General features: G+C 40.6%; 1 long non-coding RNA gene and 1 pseudogene across 1 annotated transcript; both read right to left on the bottom strand.

The window, feature by feature from the left end:
• Positions 1–215: 215 nt before the first annotated feature.
• Positions 216–1,676, bottom strand: LOC116335160. The gene is made up of 3 exons (XR_005610567.1): positions 1,542–1,676; positions 1,272–1,384; positions 216–853 (listed from the first exon to the last, which is right to left on the bottom strand). It is a non-coding gene; the product is annotated as an uncharacterized LOC116335160 (long non-coding RNA).
• Positions 1,677–10,439: 8,763 nt separating this feature from the next.
• Positions 10,440–13,516, bottom strand: LOC120433428 (annotated as a pseudogene).
• Between the last annotated feature and the right edge of the window lie 7,394 nt (positions 13,517–20,910).

The following is a 20,910-nucleotide window of genomic DNA, read 5'->3' as shown; positions in this document are numbered from 1 at the left end:
AAAGTTTGGATTATATTTACTTATTTGAGTCATTTCCTTTAATTAAAAAATTAAATTCAGTGTAACTCTTAACTTGCTATACTAGTTACATACTTTTAATTCTTTCAGTTTTGGGGAAGAAATAAAGTAATATATACTATGTTTTTATAAAGCATAGAAGATGTAGAAAGAGTAAAAAAGATTTTTAAAAAAAAGCACACACAGAGCAGTCAGTGTGATATAATTTATTTAATATAGGACAAGTATTCAGGGCTAGCCTTCATTGTTGTTGTTGAGTATTCAAAGTTAAATAGAAGATCTATATTAACCAAAAAGACACAAATAAAAGGGAACACATTAAGATAACAATATGTGAACACAAGTTTCTTTTTTGTTTTTTATCAAAAGTTAGTAGAAACTACTTTTTTCTAAGTTTGAGTTTAATAACACCACGATTATCAGTCTGTTATGCAAAATGCAATAAAAGCTGCTTCCCAGTGAGAACAGCATAAACAACATACAGCTGTCATTTCTCTTACAGAAAACCATCATATTTAATGATGAGATGTATCATTATTTTATGATTTATTTTGTATTATTATTTATTATATAGAAACTTTTAAAGTTTATTTGGTTGAGTTTTAGGATGATTTTCATGTTTTCCTCTTTTATTTCCCCATTTTCACCATTTTTCTTCTTCCTCTCTGTCTGATGGGATGATGGTTCTCTTGTAAAAGCGTCTCAAACTATTTACTACGTCCATCATTGCAGGAAAATCCTCAAAAACTGATGATGTCCGTATTAGTTCTTCAAAAGCTTGAAGAAACTGTAGTTTTTCATCAAGTTCACTTGCTTGTTTCTTCTTGTATTCTGCCTGAAGAAGAAAATAACATTTATTTTTAGCAAAAGTCAAATTTACTTCTACAGTCAGACTGATTTGCAGTTCTCTTAGTGTGCACGGATATGACTCATACGCAGCTGTTTTTTCCTGCATGACCAAATTTGACTGAGAACATGAAACTGACTGATCCGCCTTCCTTCTGGCTGCTTTTGCTTTTTCTGATTTTCTAAATTGTTCTAAGAAACTTTTCAGAATTTTTTGAAATGTGCAAAACCAGGATGCGTCAGTTGCTTAAGCACTACATATTAACAACTCTGCATAGAGAGAAAAACACCCAAACTGTGATACGCTTATAATGACTTACATAGTAACTGTAGTTTTACATTTGCAAATAAATGTTTCATAGAAGTACCTTCAGCAACAGTTAATTCAGCAGTGACTTTGTTCTTACTTTCATCAGTGAATTTGTGACATAAACCAGGGACAGCAGAAAGATGAGGATTAAAACGTTGGTGTTTCTGACACCAGCCAGTCCTCTGCTCCTGAACGCTGCTGCTGCCATCACTGTGGAAATAAAAACAGCCTTTGAGCTTAAGAGAAAATAAAAGAAATGAATAAATAAAGAATCAAATCTATGTTTCCTCTTGTTATGTTAATAATATATTTTTTGTTTGAAATCTTACATATAAACCATCCTATGGTGCAGTTTTGCTGATCTTACCTGCCTGGTGAAGGGACAAACAGCTGTTTCACAGACATAAAACACAAGGGAATCACATGCTACAAATACTTAATGTTCTCCTGATGTGACTTCCCACTGATCTGTGAGCTGCTCTTTCACTTTTATCTCACAGTAGTGATATGATCTATGTGGCGGGGGTGTGGTCTCCGGCCTGCTGCAGCAGAGGGGTGTTACAGTGAGCTCTCGGGGTGGTGTGGCTGAGAGGGCGGGTGTGACTGCTTAAGGTGATCATCTTCTTCTCTGTATTTTTAGGTGGGCAGTTTTAGTGTCGGATGAGCGGTGTTGATCCAGTGGGGGTGCAGTGATTTCTGTGAAATGTGATGTGTGTGTGAATGATAAAAACACACACACACATGTGATTACAGCCACAGGACTTGAGCTGTGAAAGAATAAACTGCCTCAGAACAAACATCAAGCTTCTTCTTCTATACTCTGGGACAATTTGGCCTTAAGTGGTGTTCTGGCCGACACACCGGGGTGACCGTAGTGCTAAAGAGTGAATCAGCGCCACAACCATGTGTATTCCTGATATCTCCACTACAATGGGAGAATGAGAAAGAGGTGGAAACACAGCTGGAACAAATCTGATTAATTAAATGGGGCAAGCAAAACTAAACATAGCACACTACCAAAATAAAACCGGGAACAGAAACAGAAAAACTAAATGAAAAAAGTCCAAACTCAAAACCCTGGGACAGCAACCCTGGTACCAAGACAGTTATAGAATTTACATTTTTGGCAGTGAGCAAACACTGGACAACAATCAGCCAGCTGTTTACTTTCTTGTAAAGAAACTCTGTATTAACAGGAAGAAAAGAGGAAAATACAATTATTGATTACATTGCAAGTGATACAGCTTGGAGCATGAGAAACTGTTGTCTTTCTTGTTTCACTCTGAAAATGCTTTTTGATATGACATTTATAAGAACAAGGCTTTGTAAATTTGATGTTTCATGGCCGTTGTATTCATTGTATTCATTTATTCCTGTGTAAATAAATCTGTAAAACGGCGACTATAGGACGGTCCCTTCATGGTTTTTTGATGAATGTTAAATCTTTTCACCACAATACAAAGTGAGAAGTGAAGCCTAGTTTTTTTTGCACTTTAAAGGTCTTTGAACTAAAATATAAAAATTATACAAACTATAAAGTAAATTTTCAGTGTAATTCGATTTTAAATCAGCTCCTGTTTTTGTTTCATAATTAATTCTAAATTGTAACATGTTACATTTCATTCTAACAGACTTATGTAATTTGTCTCATTTTAAGGGGATTATTACTTTCTTTAATATTGTATTTTATATGCTGATTGTTTTTTTGTTTGTTTCACATCTGTTGCCAGTTGTTTATGTTACCACAACTGAAATTATTTCTTCTTCTCCACCCGTTTATTCAGCTCAGGATTTTCTTTCCACTTCTTGACTTTATCAACTTTCGAATATCAACTCCTTCATAGTTTTCTTAAATTAGAAATATTTCTCAGTCACCTTACAGTCATGGGATCTCAGGCAACAGGCACATTATATAAGTACTACTTCTATTCTCCTGAAAATATTCGTGAAGACAAAAAAAAGATCTATTAATCTATTTGGATTTGTTTTTTTAAATTAAATATTTCTGTTCTAATAGTTTTGTGGATACAAAATAATACGACAGGAGTTGAAGGAAAGTAACACATTTACTCTCATTTGGGGCGACTGAGGATGGATCAGATGAGTTTGCCACCTACCTTGTGTCCTCATACCTGGTGGTAATGGACAGCATGTTGCCTTATCAGTACTGGGGTCTTTTGTTTGATGGTTCCACAGTGCCTCCCTCTGGCCGTGATGAAGTACTACACCCCTCTGCTCTTTCTATTACAGGGAATGTCTAGAAAGCACAAACCTTTAATAATCACAGCTGAGATCATAAAGTGTAGTTATCCTTCCTTCCTTTCCTTCTTCCTTCCTCTTAAGCACTTAAGGGTTGCTGGAGATGGCTTGAAGACTATCCCAGCTTTCACAAGGTAAAACTCAGGGTACACACTTGACAGTTCACCACTCATGATCACATTGACAATAGATGATTGTAATTCCCAAAAGAATCACCAATTAACCTAAAAAAGCAAGTTGTTGGACTGTGAGAGGGAGCCGGAGCACCCTCAGAGAACACAACATGCAAACAGCAGCCAGCAGATTCACATGCACGACCTTCTTGCTGTGAGGCAACAGTACCAACCACTGCACCACCGTGCTGACCTTAGAGTGCAGTTGTATGGTGGAAAATGTTACTGTGGATGCTTTAGATTATATTACATACAGAAAAAAGTACTGGTTTATTATTTTAGTGGGCAAAAGAGTCAAGATTGGATCTAAAGGATGTAAATGGACAAGCACAGTGCATTTCTACTCAGTCTGAACACTCGACACAGCTTCATTCACCCAGCTGTACACACATGATTAGGGGAAACTCAACGTTCAGTATCTTCATTTTTTCATAAAATACTTTCTCTGTATCTCTGCTCTGTTTGTTTTTGACTTGAAACACTAAATAAAAGTTTTACTACACATCTGTCTCTATTGTTTAATCAGCAGCTGTAATACTAAACTGTCCAAAATGTAAAAGTCTACATTTAGTAGATTTAGAGACATTTATTTCACCACTTTTAGTTAATGATACTTTATAAACCTATTCTGCTGTTTAACAAAGACAGTATCATCATGTTTAAAGCACTTTTCAATCTGACAGCAGCACTCAGTTCTCCTGCACATGTGTGATCTTGGAGTGAACTGAAGGTTCAGATGCATCTCTCAGGTCCTGTGTGGAGACTTTGCTGGACTTTGTCTGTCTGTTAAAGATGTGATTTACAGATGCTATTCAGCTGGTGTAGATAGTGGGGGTTTAGGTCTAAAACATCGTCTTTTGTCCTCCATTCATCCAGTTTCATGAGATAAAGTTTTGGTATAAGGACTGGACTGAAAAAGACTGAAAAGAGAAACTTTGAAAGAATTTTAGAAGCCTGGAGGAAAAGCAGTGCTTGTTTAATCAAATGTAAAAATACACATTGTTTAAATATCCCAAAGTAAAGAGATCTCTCTGTGAACCTTTAATTCGTCACCCTCTTGTGGCAGCAGCTGGCTACTGTTACTTGCACATGTGCATTGTGGTTTTTTATTACGTTATAATTTAATACAAAACCCTTTAATTAAATTAGTGAGTTGAAGTAATATATGAAATATTAGTGTTAAGTAAGTCCCAGAGTTCAGTTTTTTATAAATACAGTGTACTGTATTTATTCTTATTCTTATTTTATTCTAATTTTTGCTTCATAACTTTTGCACTGTCCACTTCCTGCTGTGACAAAACAAATTTCCCACGTGTGGGACTAATAAAGGTTATCTTATCTTATCTTATTGGACATTAGTTACATTTAATAAGAAGATATGAGATCCAAATATATGCTTATGTCAACACATGTTCATTTTGATGAAGTTTACTGAACAAATTTGAATCATCACAACAACCAAAATGTTAGCAACACATCATAAAGTTTATTATTCTAACTATGGTAACCATGTTGTCCAGAATCGTAACATCGCACCCATTTAGAATCTTACCACCACTTTGAGCCTTTGATCCTTAAACCCATAAATAGGGGTGAGAAGCAACAACTTTTAGTCTGTTATTTGCAGCATTTATGTTCGCAGCCTTCGACTGTTCGTGACACAGATTTAGAGTCTTACCACCAACGTGATCATTTGATCCTAAAACCGACAAATAACAGTGAGAAATAACGACTTTTAGTCCATTACTGGCAGCATTTCTGTTTGCAGCCCTCAACTGTTCACCATTTAGAAACATTTGGATCCTGACTACAGACTCCAACATGTCTCAAGGTGAAGAACCAAAAAGTCAAGAGGTTGACCCCGGCGCTCTTCCCTGGGATGAACCAGAAGACCCTTACCTCTCCTCTCTTCCCTGGGCTGAGCAAGTTGAATTAGAGGAGAAGCGCTTGGCAGAAATGGAGAATGAAAATCTTCTTAACAGAGAGAAGATTGTCTTATTGATTGAGGAAAATGAGAGACAGAGCGCTCAATTACAAAAAATGTCCTACCTGCTCCAAGAAAAGGAGAGTATTATTGATGAAAAACAGTGGGATATCAAAGACATGGAGGAAAGGAACCAAGAGCTCCAAGGAAAGCTGGATGAAGCTATAGAAAAAATGAAAGAAATCCTCCAGGAGAAGAAACAACAGGACATGAGAGAAAGACAGATGCATGATCAACTTGAAAAGATGGAGATGAAATACAGAGTGGTAAAAGCAAGGGATGATAAAAATCAGGAAACAAATAAAGAGGTTCTTCAAGAGAAAAGGCAGCAGCAGATCAAACAAAGGCGAATGGGCATGAGCTTAAGGACATCAAGAAACAAACTGACGAGCTGCAAGTAAAGCTTGATGAAGCTCTGCAAATAAATGAAGCGATCCTCGAAGAGAAAAACCAACAGGACATAAAGAAGCAAGACATGGAGAGGCACATGGAGGGAAAAGACAGGATGCTGCAGGCAAGGCTTAAAGAAACAATGCACAAATATGATGAGTTGCTGCAAGAGAAAAAGCAACAGGAGATGAAACAAAAAGAATTAGATTGCAAGATTCAGAACATGGAGATAGACAATGAAGGCTTGCGAGTAAAGCTCGATGATGCTTTACAAAAAAATACAGAAATCCTTGAAGTGAAAGAAGAACTGGTCATAAACCAGGGAGAAATGCAATGCCAGCTCCAAGGCATGGAAGAAAAATACAGAGCACTGCAGGCAATGCATTATGAAACACAGAACAAATATGAAGAGCTGTGTCAAGAAAAAGAACAACAGGACATAAAGCAGAACGAAGAAAAACTTCTTCTTGTCCAAGACTTTGAGAAGACAAAGCAAAAGCTGCAAGAACTTGGCAACAAAATTAAGCACACAACAGCTGAACTGGAAGGAGAAAAGGAGAAAGTGCAAAAACAGGAGGCAACAGCTAAAGAACTCAAAGAAAGGCTCAAAGAAGAACAAGCCAAATCAGAAGAAGTGGAAAAAATATGCAACAAACTTAAGAAGCAAAATACAGAAACAGTGGACGAGTTGAGATCCCTCATACTAGAGAAGAAAGTGCTTGTGGAAAAGCAACTCAAGAAGAAGAAAAAGTGCTTCCGCTTCTTCCTCCATGAGGGCCACTCCTGCCTCATCTTCCTCCACCTCTGTTCCAGCTTAATTTTCCTTCTCCTCTCCCTCCCTCTCTCCCCAATAATTTCATAATAAACAAAATTGACTGCATTTTAAATGTGTCTGATCAGTGTCTTCATTCAAGAATGAATTGTCTTTGTCACAGAGTCATGTGTATTTTGTCTTTTCCTCGGGCTGGTGATCCTCGCGGACGTTCAGCCCTGGAGTCCAGATTATTAGTGTTTTAATCACATTTAGTGTTACATTTTAGATCACCACAATAGGATATCCACAATTTAGGATTCAGGCATTTGTTTTAGTTTGATATCGTAATCATTCTATGATTGAGTCGTTAACAGAACCAGCAGTTAGCAGCAATAACTTCAAATCAATGACATTTGCAAGCATTCCTTTATAAACAGCATTTCAGTCAGGTTGAGGTCTGGACTTCCATGATGTAGATTTGCTGCTGTGCTTGGGGTCATTATCCTGTTGCATGGCCTAATTTAGAAGAAGCTTTATCTGTCGGACAGACAGCCTCACATTTGACTCTAAAACACTTTGGCATACAGAGGAGTTCGTTGACTGCAAGGTGCTTTATTGCTTGTGTCTGCAGAAGAAGCTCAAATCACCACACTTGAACCAGCATATTTGACAGTGGGTTTGAGATGTTTAAGGGTTTGAGTGTCTGAAATACTGACATGTGAACGCCAGAATATAATGGTGAGATTTTAGTGCTGGTTAGATTGCATACACACTGCACATTATAAGGTTTTACAATTTTGCATCTGTGACCATTCAAACACCAGACAGTACTGAATGTTTCTTCTTTCTTTGTGCAACTTTACAATCATAATGTCCATTTTTTGGGTTTTCGGGGATTTTTAGGGAAAGAAGGGAAGTTTTTTTTTTTTTTTTTTTTAACCTGTCCCGTTTGGTTCTTTTGCCATCAGAATTATTGTCTAAAGGCGAAGAAAGATGCCCAACGGATTTACTTTACCAAATGGACCATCCCAGCCTTGCCGTAATGGTCCATTTGATTCACCTTTATTGTTTATTTTATTTTCACTTGCTGAATACGGGACAGACTTGACTGGTGGAAAGAAAAGGGAGAAAGAAAGAGGAAAGAAAAACAGCTGAGAAGAGGGACGGGGAGAAGGGCAAAACAAAAACCAACAGAATAAGCAGACAAAAAATACATATATCGATCACCTGGATCACCTGTTAAGAAAAAAAAGAAAGCAAGCAGAAGAAAACGAGAGTAATAAACAACATCACAATGATATATGGGAATATGACAGTAAATACTAAATATTAAACATTATTGTGCAGCACGTGAGATCGACAGCGCACAGTGTGCTTTGAGGTAGGAGCCAAAAGGGTGTAGTTTGTGTGTGTGATCACCCGTGTGTACACCTGTGAGCATGAACGCTTTGTTTTTAAAAGGTTCCTTCATGTAATGATCTGCTAGAGGGTGTGGGGGGCCACTGCCCCATCCTCCAGGGCATGAAGCAGGTATGGAGGAGATCAAAACTCCAGACATCCAGAGGCCCCCAGAACACAAGAGACCAAGGAAGACCAACAGAGGGCAGCCGCACTGCTATCCCAGAAAGAGCTGAGGAGAGTCCCAGATGAGGGGTCACTCAGCAGCCGCGGGAGCAGAAGCCGGGGTTGCAGTGACGTGCCCGTGAGCTCCGCCGGCAGCCAGCTGTGCCTGAGTGACCGAGCCCCGGGCCGAGGGCCGAGGCACCCCATCCCAGTGGCCCGAGCGAGCCCCAGGCTCCAGGCCCCGATAAGCAGCCGCCAAGGAGTGAGCCGGTGGGTACCTGGGCGCCACCCCGGACACAAAGAACCACCAACGCACCGATGTCTGAGGGCGTCTGCCACCGGCAGGGGAAGTGGTGGGGAGATGGGCCTCAAACCTTGGAGGGCCTGAGATGTCCCCAGAGAGGTGGCGTCTGATAACCAACCTGACATATAGACACAGACAAACAGGCACACACAGATACAAACATCTATTCCCACCCTCATGCTCTCATATGCAATTACTCAACACTCACCCAACGTGGAGACGGACATAAAGAGACGCTGTACACACAATCACACTCCCCAAGCGTACTCTAAGCCCCGGGTCTAGGTACCCTTGCCCCTGGAGGGGGAAACTGCGCCCAGACCCAGGTGATGTTACCCTTTTCCCTGCGGTGGGGAGAAGCAGACTGCCCCGACTCCGCAGCAGCAGGGAGGCCCCACATTCCAGACCCCAGTCGGACGGCCAACTCCTCCTCCTAGCCCCCCCCCGTTTTATTTTTAATGATCAGTGTCAGTGATTAATCACTACAGTGGGATAAATAAACTTGTCATGTTTTCACAGATTTATTTTGATGTTACATCATATTTGTAAGAGGAACATTCATTAGGTTTAAACAAAATCATACAAAAGAATTGTAACGCTTGCATATTGTTAACCTAGAAGCACTTTTAGTCTTTGTTAGGTTTATCGAAAAAGAATTTGGCAAACACCCTTTTTTGAATGTCATGCTCTTGCAGGCTGCAGTAACATTTGAGTTTCGTAAGTGCAAAGGTCCATTCAAACAGGTGGTGACATTACAATCCTTGGTTTATGTACATTTTGGAGCTTGTCAACATTCAGCATTTCCAAAAGCAGAATGAAAGTTTGAAAAAAAAATTCAGTAAGCTTGAAGATATATTTACATGTACATTTATTTTCCTTCCTTGTGGTCATACAAATTCTGCCTCTGATGCTTCTGACTTCAGATGTTAGTAAAAAAAATATTGTTAACTGGGCAAAACAGTTTTTCTTTTAAACATGTCAGGAGGTTTATTTTCCCTGACATCATCTAAACACAGCTCCTTTGCAATACTGATAAAGTTTCTCTGTAGTTTGCCACATTATATTACAGCAGATCTAGAAGTTGTATCTAAATGGTGATTCTCCATTAATGAATTTGTATAAGGTCAAGTCCTGGATATTTTACTAACTGTAACAACAAACCACTGCTTCCTACTCTATGCATTATAATCTACAGCATCTACAAAGACACCTTCCAACAAACGGCTACACTCTATGATCTCAGCTATGATAATTAAAGGTTTGTGCTTTCTAGACATTCCTGTAATGGAAAGAGCAGAGGGTGTGGTACTTCATCACGGCCAGAAGGAGGCACTGTGTAACCATCAAACAAAAGACCCCAGTGTTGATAAGGCAAGGTACTGTACGTTACCACAGGGTATGAGGATACAGGTAGGTGGCAAAATCATTCAATCCATCATCAGTCACCGCAAATCAGAATAAATTTGTTACGTTCATTCAGGTCCTGATGTATTTTTATAGCTGCATAAAACTACTAAGAGAAAGATATTAAACAAAAAAGATAAATCCAGATAGATTCAATTAAATGTCTCTTTTTTTTACCCGTCATGAACTTCAGTGGTATTTTTAAGAGAATAGTAGTAGTAGTTATGAAAGGGTAGTACTTCAGAAAGTCTGAGGATCCATGAGTGCAAGGCCATTCAGAAATAGTCACAATATATCTTGACCCAGCTCTAATTTGTGAGTGAAATCTATGAAGGTGTGGATATTTAACAGTTCATAAGGTCCTTTCTCTTTTTTTTTCCTTCTTGAATTTGTCTTTCAAGTGGAAGACATTTGATTTCAGACGGGACGATAAGGCACAGCCCCTCACAAGCTCAGGTCGATGATGATGTGCTCAAAGATCTGCGTGTTTCCCTTGAAGCTCGAGGAAAAAAAAGTCCCCCTGCGGTCGGTAGATACCACGGTGAAAGAGCGTGGGGCTTGGATGTACACCTCCTTAAAGCGGTCAAAGATTTTGTTGTCCTCATCCCACAGGTAGATCTGTGAGAAGGTGTAGTCGCTTCCCAGAGCCAGATAGTAACGTTCCTTGAAAGAGAACGGCTGGAGAATCATGGAGCCTCGAGAGGGCAAAGCTTGGATCTCAGCAAACTGTTTGGTGCCCCAACGCAGAACTTTGGAATCACCGATATACCGCGTCATAGCCAGGTAGAGCTCCTCCTTGATCCGGAAGTGTTTCACAACCACTACATCCTCCATGTTGGGGATCTCACCCTGCAGGATGAACTTCTGGTTGCTCCGGCTCCACTGGTAGATCACTGGAACCTGTGAGCGGCTCGCTAGAATAAGGTGAGCTTTCCCATCCAAGTCCAGAAACTCTACATCCGTGTCGCGGTACCACTCGTGCAGTGACTGGTACGCAATAAACGCCATTATCATTCCACTTGTAGAGGGTGGAGAGGCCAGCTTTTGAGCTGTCAGCAATCACAAAGAACCAATCAGAGCCAATCTGGAAGGCCTCAATATCATTGGGCTTAGAGATCTTGGACACTTCGATATCCTGGAACTTATTGAACCTGCTTTGGTCATCATCAAACTTGTAAATGTGGGAACCACCAAACAGCTGAGCCACAATGACAAACACCTCATTTTCGATGATGACAGATTTGCACCCCACAATGGACTGACCTAAAGGGCAGAGAAACACATGAATCGCGTGAGAATGAAACTGGGAGCATTCTGGGAGTGTTTGTTAGCCTAATGTGTGATTTAGACTTCCTAACTTACAGTGTCACTGGAAACTCCCTTTAACCCTTCACCCAACCTTCCACGTAACCTGACATGCACCTCCTGCCCACATAGCAAAATTGGTATGGCCCAGATCTGGCCAACACAATGTGCTTACACATGGCCCACATACCGCAAAGACTGACGGCCCTTTGGTGGCCTAGATCAGGTTTGCCAGAGGAGGCCCAGACATGGGCCAGCACAAGGCCAGTTGCAGACACACTGGTGGTCCTGTGCTAGCCCATCTCTGGCACCAAAGGACCGTCATTCTTTGCGGTGTGTGGGCCATGTGTAAGTTGTGTGCAGCCACGGGCAGTCACAGACACACAGCTGACCCTGTGCTGGCCCAGCCATGTAATAACAACATGTGCCGGAACATAAATAGTGCAAAAGTAACATTACGAACCTCTGTTCAGACAGTGAATGAACTGATTCTTTTACAGCACATTTCCTTTCCCAAAGTCATACCTGAATTTGAAACGTTGGCTACCATAGCAGTATAGTATATCAACATGGCACTTGGGTCTTCCAACTAAAATAGCAAAATAGGAACATAAACAGTGCCATCATTGCCAGACCTGGCCCACATCTGGTTGACATATACCCTGCCATGACACCAGTCAGTCAGAAGTGCCAGCTTGATGCCGGATCAGGGGAAGACCTGTTTTCTATGAGCCTGGGCCACATGACCCAAACCACAATCGAGCAAGATATGGCATGCCATCACATAGACAGTGCCATCTATACCAGGCCTGGCCCATATCTGGATGGCATACGTCTTATCATGCCAGAAGTCAGCCAGCAGTGCCGGCTTGATACCAGATCTGGGCCAGACCTGCTTGCTATGTGGGTTAGAGATGTAACTACACGTTGGGTCGACACAGCCTGCAAGGACTTAAATGGTTAGAAGGTTGCGCTGCAGGATCAAGAGGGGTTTCCAGTTATCTCGTAAGTTAGGACACATTTCCTGCAAAAGTCGAAATCAAAATTTACCTGTGATGTTATCATAAGTCCTGAAGTTCATTTCTATGTGGTCCCACTGGAAAATCATACAGCTCTCTGTGCTGGGAGCAGAAATGGCCACGTAGACATCATTCTTATAGCTGAATGTGTCAACAGACAACGATTCTGAGGCAACAGACTGATGAAGGATGAAATCTGTGGAAAGGAACATCGGGAAATGTATTTTTCACAAACCAGCAAAGCCACGTTAAATGAATAACCTCTACACAACTTAGAAAGACTGTGCTGAGTTCTCTGATCCTGATCTCAGCTGGACATGAGAGAAGGGCAGCTGGCTCAGGTGTTTCTCACCTGTGGAGACACACTCATTCTGCAGGCTGGTCATATCATTGAGGCGCTTGCCCTTCATGTCCTCTGGTCCAGCACACACAACATCCGACACTGTGGCATTGGTGTTCTTTAACCACGTCATAAGCCACTTGGCTCTGCAGTCACATTCAAAGGCATTGCCTCGCAGGTCCCTGCAGAAAGGGAATATTGTGTTTCATGGCTGAATTGGGAGAAAGACAGACTGCAAGAATTACTCAGTACGCTATTTGCCTATTTAACTATGTACAAACTTACAGCTCTATAAGGGAGTCAAGGTCAATGAAGAGGTCCCTGGGCAAGGCTTTAATGTTATTGTTTGCCAAAGACCTGGAAACAAATGCAGTTGATTATGAAAAAGAGACATCATTAAATCATGTATAACAGATAACAGTTGTATTTTCAGTCACTGGAACATACAAGTGAGTCAGGTCCCTGAGTCCTCTGAAGGCATATTTGGATGTAGTCTCTAGTTTGTTACTCTCAATGAATCTGTGGATCAACAAGAAGAAAAAGAAAAGTATATTTTTTGATCAATTTCAACATTTTGCCAGCTAGTAAACCAAATGGTAAATGGACTGGTTCTTGTACAGCACTTTTCTATTTTGCCTGAGCACTCGAAATCCTTGAAACCTGTCTAATTCAGATCAGGACCTCAAAGCACCAGCAGCCCAGATCAGCTGATCACAGCCTGGACACAAAGAAAATTTACTGAAGCTTTGAATAGAAATTGCGATTTTTAACCTCTTGTTGAGCCACTACAACCAATTTTAGAGTTCCCCCACCTGCTGAGTCCCACTTTAACCCGTTCCTTACTCATTTTCTGTTTAGAGTCGCTCTCTACAATGTAGAGATATTTTAAAATCTTTCGTCTTTTTCTCTGCTCATGTTCTACCAAACTGATTCAAGCTGAGTATATTTATGAGAATTAAAATTTAAAGAAGTAAAGGTCATTTTCTTATGTATTAATGTTACTTTAATGATACATTAATATAGCACAAGGTTCAATTAGCTTTGCACAAAAATAGCTGGTAGAAAAAATCCCTTTAATGGGACCACAGAGGAAATATTTGCTGGAGCACACCTCGTGTCCCCAGAATCCTTACTTTGTCCATGTGAATTTTAAACAATCAAATCTTGTGAAAATGGCCACAACTTGTATATTTAACACAGACATAATAGGGGAGACCGGGGATAATTTCTCCAATCAGGGCTAAGTTTCAAATGATGTGACTCATCCTGTGCATGCCCAATTCAGTTCTGCTATCACATGTGAAAAATCAGCACATTTTGTCAAACACAGACAATATAACACGAAAAAAAAGTAATTTGTATGCCAAAAGTAAGTTTTTCTACTTTATTTCAATTTCTAATAGCATTATCTGCTTTGCAGTCAAGTGGAGCGTGCGTCTGTCCTCTCAGTAAGTGAGTGAGACAGCGGTGAGGACGGCTGTGCGAGTGCATCGCAAAAACACAGAAATATGCCTGACACCTGTAAACAAAGCAGTACCTGGCTGCAGTTTAAAGACCTTTTTGTCTCTGTCTTGGTCTTGGTCTTGTCTTGTCTTGTCTTGGTCTCGATACCCTCTAATCTTGGTATTGTCTTGATCTTGGTTTAGGCGGTCTTGACTAAAAGTCTACAACTTTATTACCTTCATTTTCTTCCAAAGCAGTTTTTGAAACATCTTTGTGAACTGACTAATGCTTGAACATTGCTGTAGGTCCACAGGAAAACTGTTCCACAGTTTTACCTCATAAATGGTAAAACAAAAGGTTTTAACCCTTGTCCGTGCTTTAAGAGTCTTCATCAATGTTCCTCTAAGCTGCGCACGTGCGCAATTGCGCACTGCTGGCACGGTCTCTGCGCACAGAAAATCTGCGTTGCGCACAAAAAAATCTAACCTGAATTGAAATTAAAATTAAAACTTTAACAATTCTGTTTTGCAGTGTTAGTCAGTAAGTGACTGGCTGCTCCTGTATGGGATTAGAACGATGCCACCTTATCCTATAGTCCAGCCAATAATGCGATTCACATTCGTATACACGCAGCCAATCAACGTTGTTGACACGCTATGACAGCGTCCTATGTGCCGACACCGGTGTTTTAGCTAGCAAAGGGGCGTGGCTGATGTGCAGTGAAGCCACGTTAATGACAACGCGTACAACCATTGGAGATGTGAGCAGGACAGACGGAACAATTGACGGGAAAAGTGTGGACTTTATACCAGTTTTTAAATTGTGTTGATGGGCCACGTAAAACCAGAGTTATGATAAAAATATCTGCAATGTTTGGTTTTCTTCCTGAATACTATCGTTGTTTATATTTACTGTGGGAAGAAACGGTAAAAACGGCGTTTTACAAGGAAAACGCTCGAAAGCACTCTCTGCCTGTGAGCAAAAACAAAACCAATTAAAGCTGCAAGCAGCGATATGAGGGCCCTCGCACCCCGGCGCGTCGAGCCACGCCCAACACGTACAACCAGCGCTTCCGATCTGATGTCACATTGATGGAATTCATGCATTTAACCACCAGCTAAAATTTCATCTCATTCAACCATTATTATAGTCGTCCCACTAGGTGGCGCTCTAACCATTACTGACAAATGGCATAACAAACATTTCCGAGCTCGAGTCTCATCACGCCTGCGACCTTTGGGAGAGATTGGACATTGTGTTTTTGAGCGACAGCAGGTTACTGCTTTTTGGCGAGTGATTGAAACTCCACGTGCCGCCATGACCACCCCGTTTCCCTGAACGTAAAAAGCTTCGCAATTTAACATCACCAAGGTCTTTAGATTCCACACACAGGAGATCGCGTAAATCTAATGAAATCCCTTGGAGGAGTTCGTCAAAGTATGAGGCCTGAAAAGAGGGAAAATGTCGCCAAATTTACACATTGATTTTAAAATGGCTGACTTCCTGTTGGATTTGGGATATTGCTCCAAGAGACTTTTTGTACATCTTGATATCTCCAATAAGCTTGCCAGGTTTCAACCTCATACATAAAACACAGAGCAGGGGCTGTTGTTTTGAAATTTTGTAGGGGGCGCTGTGGAGCCATTTTGCGCTGTTCAAGGAAAATGAACATATAAAAAGAAATCCTCATCACATTAGAGGTGTGCGCCAATTTTCAAGACTTTTAAACTTTCCAAGCCCCTCAAAAGCCACTTCATTGGTCATGGTGAACCGCGATGCCACCAGGGTGCGCCGCTCAGTTTAAAGTCACAATTTTCTCACTGAAGCATCACGAGGGACTGATGTTAATATTCACCGCTTTTGAGGTGGCCACGATGAACCTGTGAAAATCAGTACAACAAAATGAAAGACATGACATTTCCTGTTGCCACTAGGTGGCGCTCTACGTATTCCTGACAATGGGCATATCAATCTGTTCAGGGCGGGTCTGACATCATCCCTGTAAAATCTGGTACTGATCAGATTGGATTTCATTGAGTTACACTAATTTGTTTCTTCATGGCGAGACCTCAATGTTCGCCATGCAGCTGGGGTCACACCCTTCAGCGAAAACTCACAGTTTTCTCTGTAACCCAAGACCAACTCCTTAAGGCTTTCCTGGAGAAATTTGAGGCTGCAGATGTCACCCATTACAATACTGTACCCCAAAGTGTAAAACATGACATTTCCTGTTCCCACTAGGTGGCGCTGTCCCTGATGTCAAATATGGCAGTTGAAATATGTTCAGGGGTGGAGCCTTATCATATGTGTCCACTTTGGTCAAGGTCGGACAATGTATGACAGAACGAGAGGCAATAAGATTTTCATGGCGAGTCATCGAAATTACCGTGGCGCCACGGCCTCACAGTAACCCGAAAACTCAAAAGCTCCGCAATTTAACATGGCCCAGGTGTGTAGTTGACACTGACCAAATATGAAGCTTGTACGATGAAATTCCAATGAGGAGTTCGCAAAAGTTCGAGGCATGGAAATGGCAAAATTAGAGCCAAAATGTCACCTTCACTTCCAAATGGCGGACTTCCTGTTGGGTTTAGGACATGGCCATAATAGACTTTTATGTGCGTCTCCGAACGTTAGATATGTGTTCCGAGTTTTATACATGTAGGTCATACCCATCTCGGGGCTCGCGTTTCTCATTTTTCTAGGTGGCGCTACTGAGCCAATTTTCCCTGGACATGTCTCACGGACATTAAAATACGTAAATTTTCACCAGACCTGACGAGTCTGCAAAATTTCATGAGTTTTCGAGCATGTTTAGGCCCTCAAAAGGCCGATTCATTTGCCGAAATAATAATAATAATAATAATAATAATAATAATAATAATAATAATAAGAAACAGAGCAGATACAATAGGGCCTTCGCACTTTTGTGCTCGGGCCCTAAAAATCCCAACCCTTTCCTATTGGTCGAAAAAAGTACCGTGTCGACCAATCAAAAAATGATATGGCAACGTGGCATCTAGTTGTTAAGAAACGGGGGGAAGTTTTAGGAGTGACGGCGGTGTTCTGACATGTGAGAGATTTGAGACGTTTAGCGCAAATCTTGTGTAGTTAGTGTGTAGTGTAGTCAATAGTTTTGTTGGTGTGTCAGAACAATGAGGCAGCTGCTGAATGTTACAGGTGTTACAGCAGTGATACATCTCCTGCTGTCAGGCCTGCAGGTATCAGGCTGTTGTTCTCCTTTATCTCATAGTGGACAGAAATTATTTTTTGGAGTGGCACAAATAATTTGTGTGGCATCAGATTTGATGCAGAACAGCTGATTGTTCTGTAAATAGTTTGAAATGTTTATTTAAAAAACGCCTTGACTGCATTAAAAAAAATAGCTGCAGAAAACTTTGTTGTTTGCCAAACTGAGTTACTTTTTGAAGTAGTAACTATATAATTAATTGCCCAGCATTGGTCATTATATACTGTATTTTGCAGACAGAGAGTTATAGGACTCTCCCAGACCACAGACTCAGACTTTATGAAGAAAAAAAAGAAAAAGTTGTGTTTTCAAAATTGGAGTGAAAGTTATTTTTACTTCCAATAGTGTTAACATACTACACAGGTCATGAACAGGATTTTTTAAATTTTCATTGTAAGTGGGCTAAAGCAGTTAATTAAAAGTAGTCTAACATAAATGTAAATGCTGTAATTTGATTATTGTAATAAACCATGTAACTTGGATGGATTAGATGCTGGCGTGACCACAGTGCACACGTCTGATGTCGCTCACAGTGGTCCAAGGGATCGCTCAGGGAGTTTGTGTGTTCGCTCAGACACATGAAAAATTAGAGGGAACATTGGTCTTCATATTTAATTTTCCCCTCAATTCATCCTCTGTACATTTCCTGGTACTGTGTCTGGCTTTGTACATAATTTTTGCAGTTTTATATTTTATAAAATCCATAAACTTCAGAATTGTTAATTTCAAGAACAATTCAAGAAAAGTTAGGAAGCAAAGTAAGACAGTCATCGTCTCCATTGTAAGTGGGCGGGGGAGGATGCTACAGTTTGTACAAGAAGCATCAGCTCTGATTTATTTTAACTTTAGGGCTTGACGAAGAAGCGCAAGAGAAAATCTTCACATGATACAGTTACATACAAATTACATACACATGTATAATGTTTAAAAAATATAATCGAACATTAATGAATTATTGGTCAATATCTGAAAAGCAAAAGACATTCTCTGTTTACCACAACATGTACCAAATTAATTTAATAAAGTTACATATGTATAACTTAATGGGGATATAAGTCAAACTTACTTCTACAGTCAGACTGAGTTGCAGTTCTCTTAGTGTGCACTGATATGACTCATACGCATTTGTTGTTTCCTACATGACCAAATTTGACTGATAACATGCAATAGAGATGAAACTGACTGACCCGCCTTCCTTCTGGCTGCTCTTGCTTTTTCTGATTTCCTAAGTTGTTCTAAGAAACTTGTCAGAATTTTTTTAAATTTACAAAAACAGGATGCGTCCATTTAAACTCTGATATGCTTATAATGAGTTACATAGTGTCTGTAGTTTTACATTTGCAAATAAATGTTTCATAGAAGTACCTTCAGCAACAGTTAATTCAGCAGTGACTTTGTTCTTACTTTCATCAGTGAATTTGTGACATAAACCAGGGACAGCAGAAAGATGAGGATTAAAACGTTGGTGTTTCTGACACCAGCCAGTCCTCTGCTCCTGAACGCTGCTGCTGCCATCACTGTGGAAATAAAAACAGCCTTTGAGCTTAAGAGAAAATGAAAGAAAAGAAAAGAAATGAATAAATAAAGAATCAAATCTATGTTTCCTCTTGTTATGTTAATAATATATTTTTAAAAAACATTTTAGGTATAAACCATCCTATGGTGCAGTTTTGCTGATCTTACCTGCCTGGTGAAGGGACAAACAACTGTTTCACAGACTGAAAACACAAGGGAATCACATGCTACAAATACTTAATGTTCTCCTGATGTGACTTCCCACTGATCTGTGAGCTGCTCTTTCACTTTTATCTCACAGTAGTGATATGATCTATGTGGCGGGGTGTGGTCTCCGGCCTGCTGCAGCAGAGGGTGTTACAGTGAGCTCTCAGGGCGGTGCCGAGGTGTGGCTGAGAGGGCGGGTGTGACTGCTCAAGGTGATCATCTTCTTCTCTCTTTTTAAATAGTGATGACGGGGACGGAGACTGGGAGGAAGAAGCAGCTGTTCCTGTGTGACTGATGCTGGAACATCAGAACGAAAATAAAACTAACCTATAGTGAATGAAATCCAGTGTGCGTGTCGGGTCCTTACCACAATCTACTTTACAGGAACAGAGGCCCACTTTAAACTGTCCAAGATCATCCCACATATTTAAGTTTTATCAAGAGCCATCGCAGAGTAGTGTAGAAAGGCCCCAAAGTTTATAGGACAAGTCTATTCTGTTCTTATACAGGTGTTTATAAGTTTCAGAACAAACCTCAAGCTTCTTCTTCTACACTCTGAGACAGTTTGGCTTTAATTGGTGTTGTGGCCGACACACCGGGGTGACCGTAGTGCTGAAGACTGAATCACATCAACAACCGTGTAATTAAAAATATTTCTCAGTCACCTTACAATCATGGGATCTCAGGCAATGGGCACTACCATTATATAAGTACCACTTCTATTCTCCAGAAAATATTCATGACATTCATGAAGGTAAAAAAAAAAAAAGATCCATTCATCTATTTGGATTTATCTTTTTAAGTTAAATATTTCTGTTCTAATAGTTTTGTAGATACAAAATAATACGACAGGACTTGAAGGAAAGTAACACATTTATTCTCATTTGGGGCGACTGAGGATGGATCAGATGAGTTTGCCACCTACCTTGTGTCCTCATACCTGGTGGTAATGGACAGCATGTTGCCTTATCAGCACTGGGGTCTTTTGTTTGATGGTTCCACAGTGCCTCCCTCTGGCCGTGATGAAGTACTACACCCCTCTGCTCTTTCTATTACAGGGAATGTCTAGAAAGCACAAACCTTTAATAATCACAGCTGAGATCATAAAGTGTAGTTATCCTTCCTTCCTTTCCTTCTTCCTTCCTCTTAAGCACTTAAGGGTTGCTGGAGATGGCTTGAGGACTATCCCAGCTTTCACAAGGTAAAACTCAGGGTACACACTTGACAGTTCACCACTCATGATCCCATTGACAATAGATGATTGTAATTGCCAAAAGAATCACCAATTAAATGGCCTTTATTTGTATAGCGCTTTACTAGTCCCTAAGGACCCTAAAGCACTTTACACATCCAGTCATCCACCCATTGACACACCGATGGTAGCAAGCTACATTGTAGCCACAGCCACAGGGCGCGGCTCAAACCGGCAACCTTCCCATTACAAGGCAAACTCCCAAGTCTTGAGCCACGATCGCCTTAACCTAAAGAGCGAGTTGCTGGAGTGTGAGAGGGAGCCGGAGCACCCTCAGACAACACAACATGCAAACAGCAGCCAGCAGATTCACATGCACGACCTTCTTGCTGTGAGGCAACAGTACCAACCACTGCACCACCGTGCTGACCTTAGAGTGCAGTTGTATGGTGGAAAATGTTACTGTGGATGCTTTAGATTATATTACATACAGAAAGAAGTACTGGTTTATTATTTTAGTGGGCAAAAGAGTCAAGATTGGATCTAAAGGATGTAAATGGACAAGCACAGTGCATTTCTACTCAGTCTGAACACTCGACACAGCCTCATTCACCCAACTGCACACACATGATTA

Source organism: Oreochromis aureus, linkage group 3, assembly GCF_013358895.1.
Source record: "Oreochromis aureus strain Israel breed Guangdong linkage group 3, ZZ_aureus, whole genome shotgun sequence".
Taxonomy (NCBI): Eukaryota; Metazoa; Chordata; class Actinopteri; order Cichliformes; family Cichlidae; genus Oreochromis; species Oreochromis aureus.
Note: the sequence above shows the minus strand (reverse complement) of the source record. Positions and strands in the feature narration are given on the sequence as shown.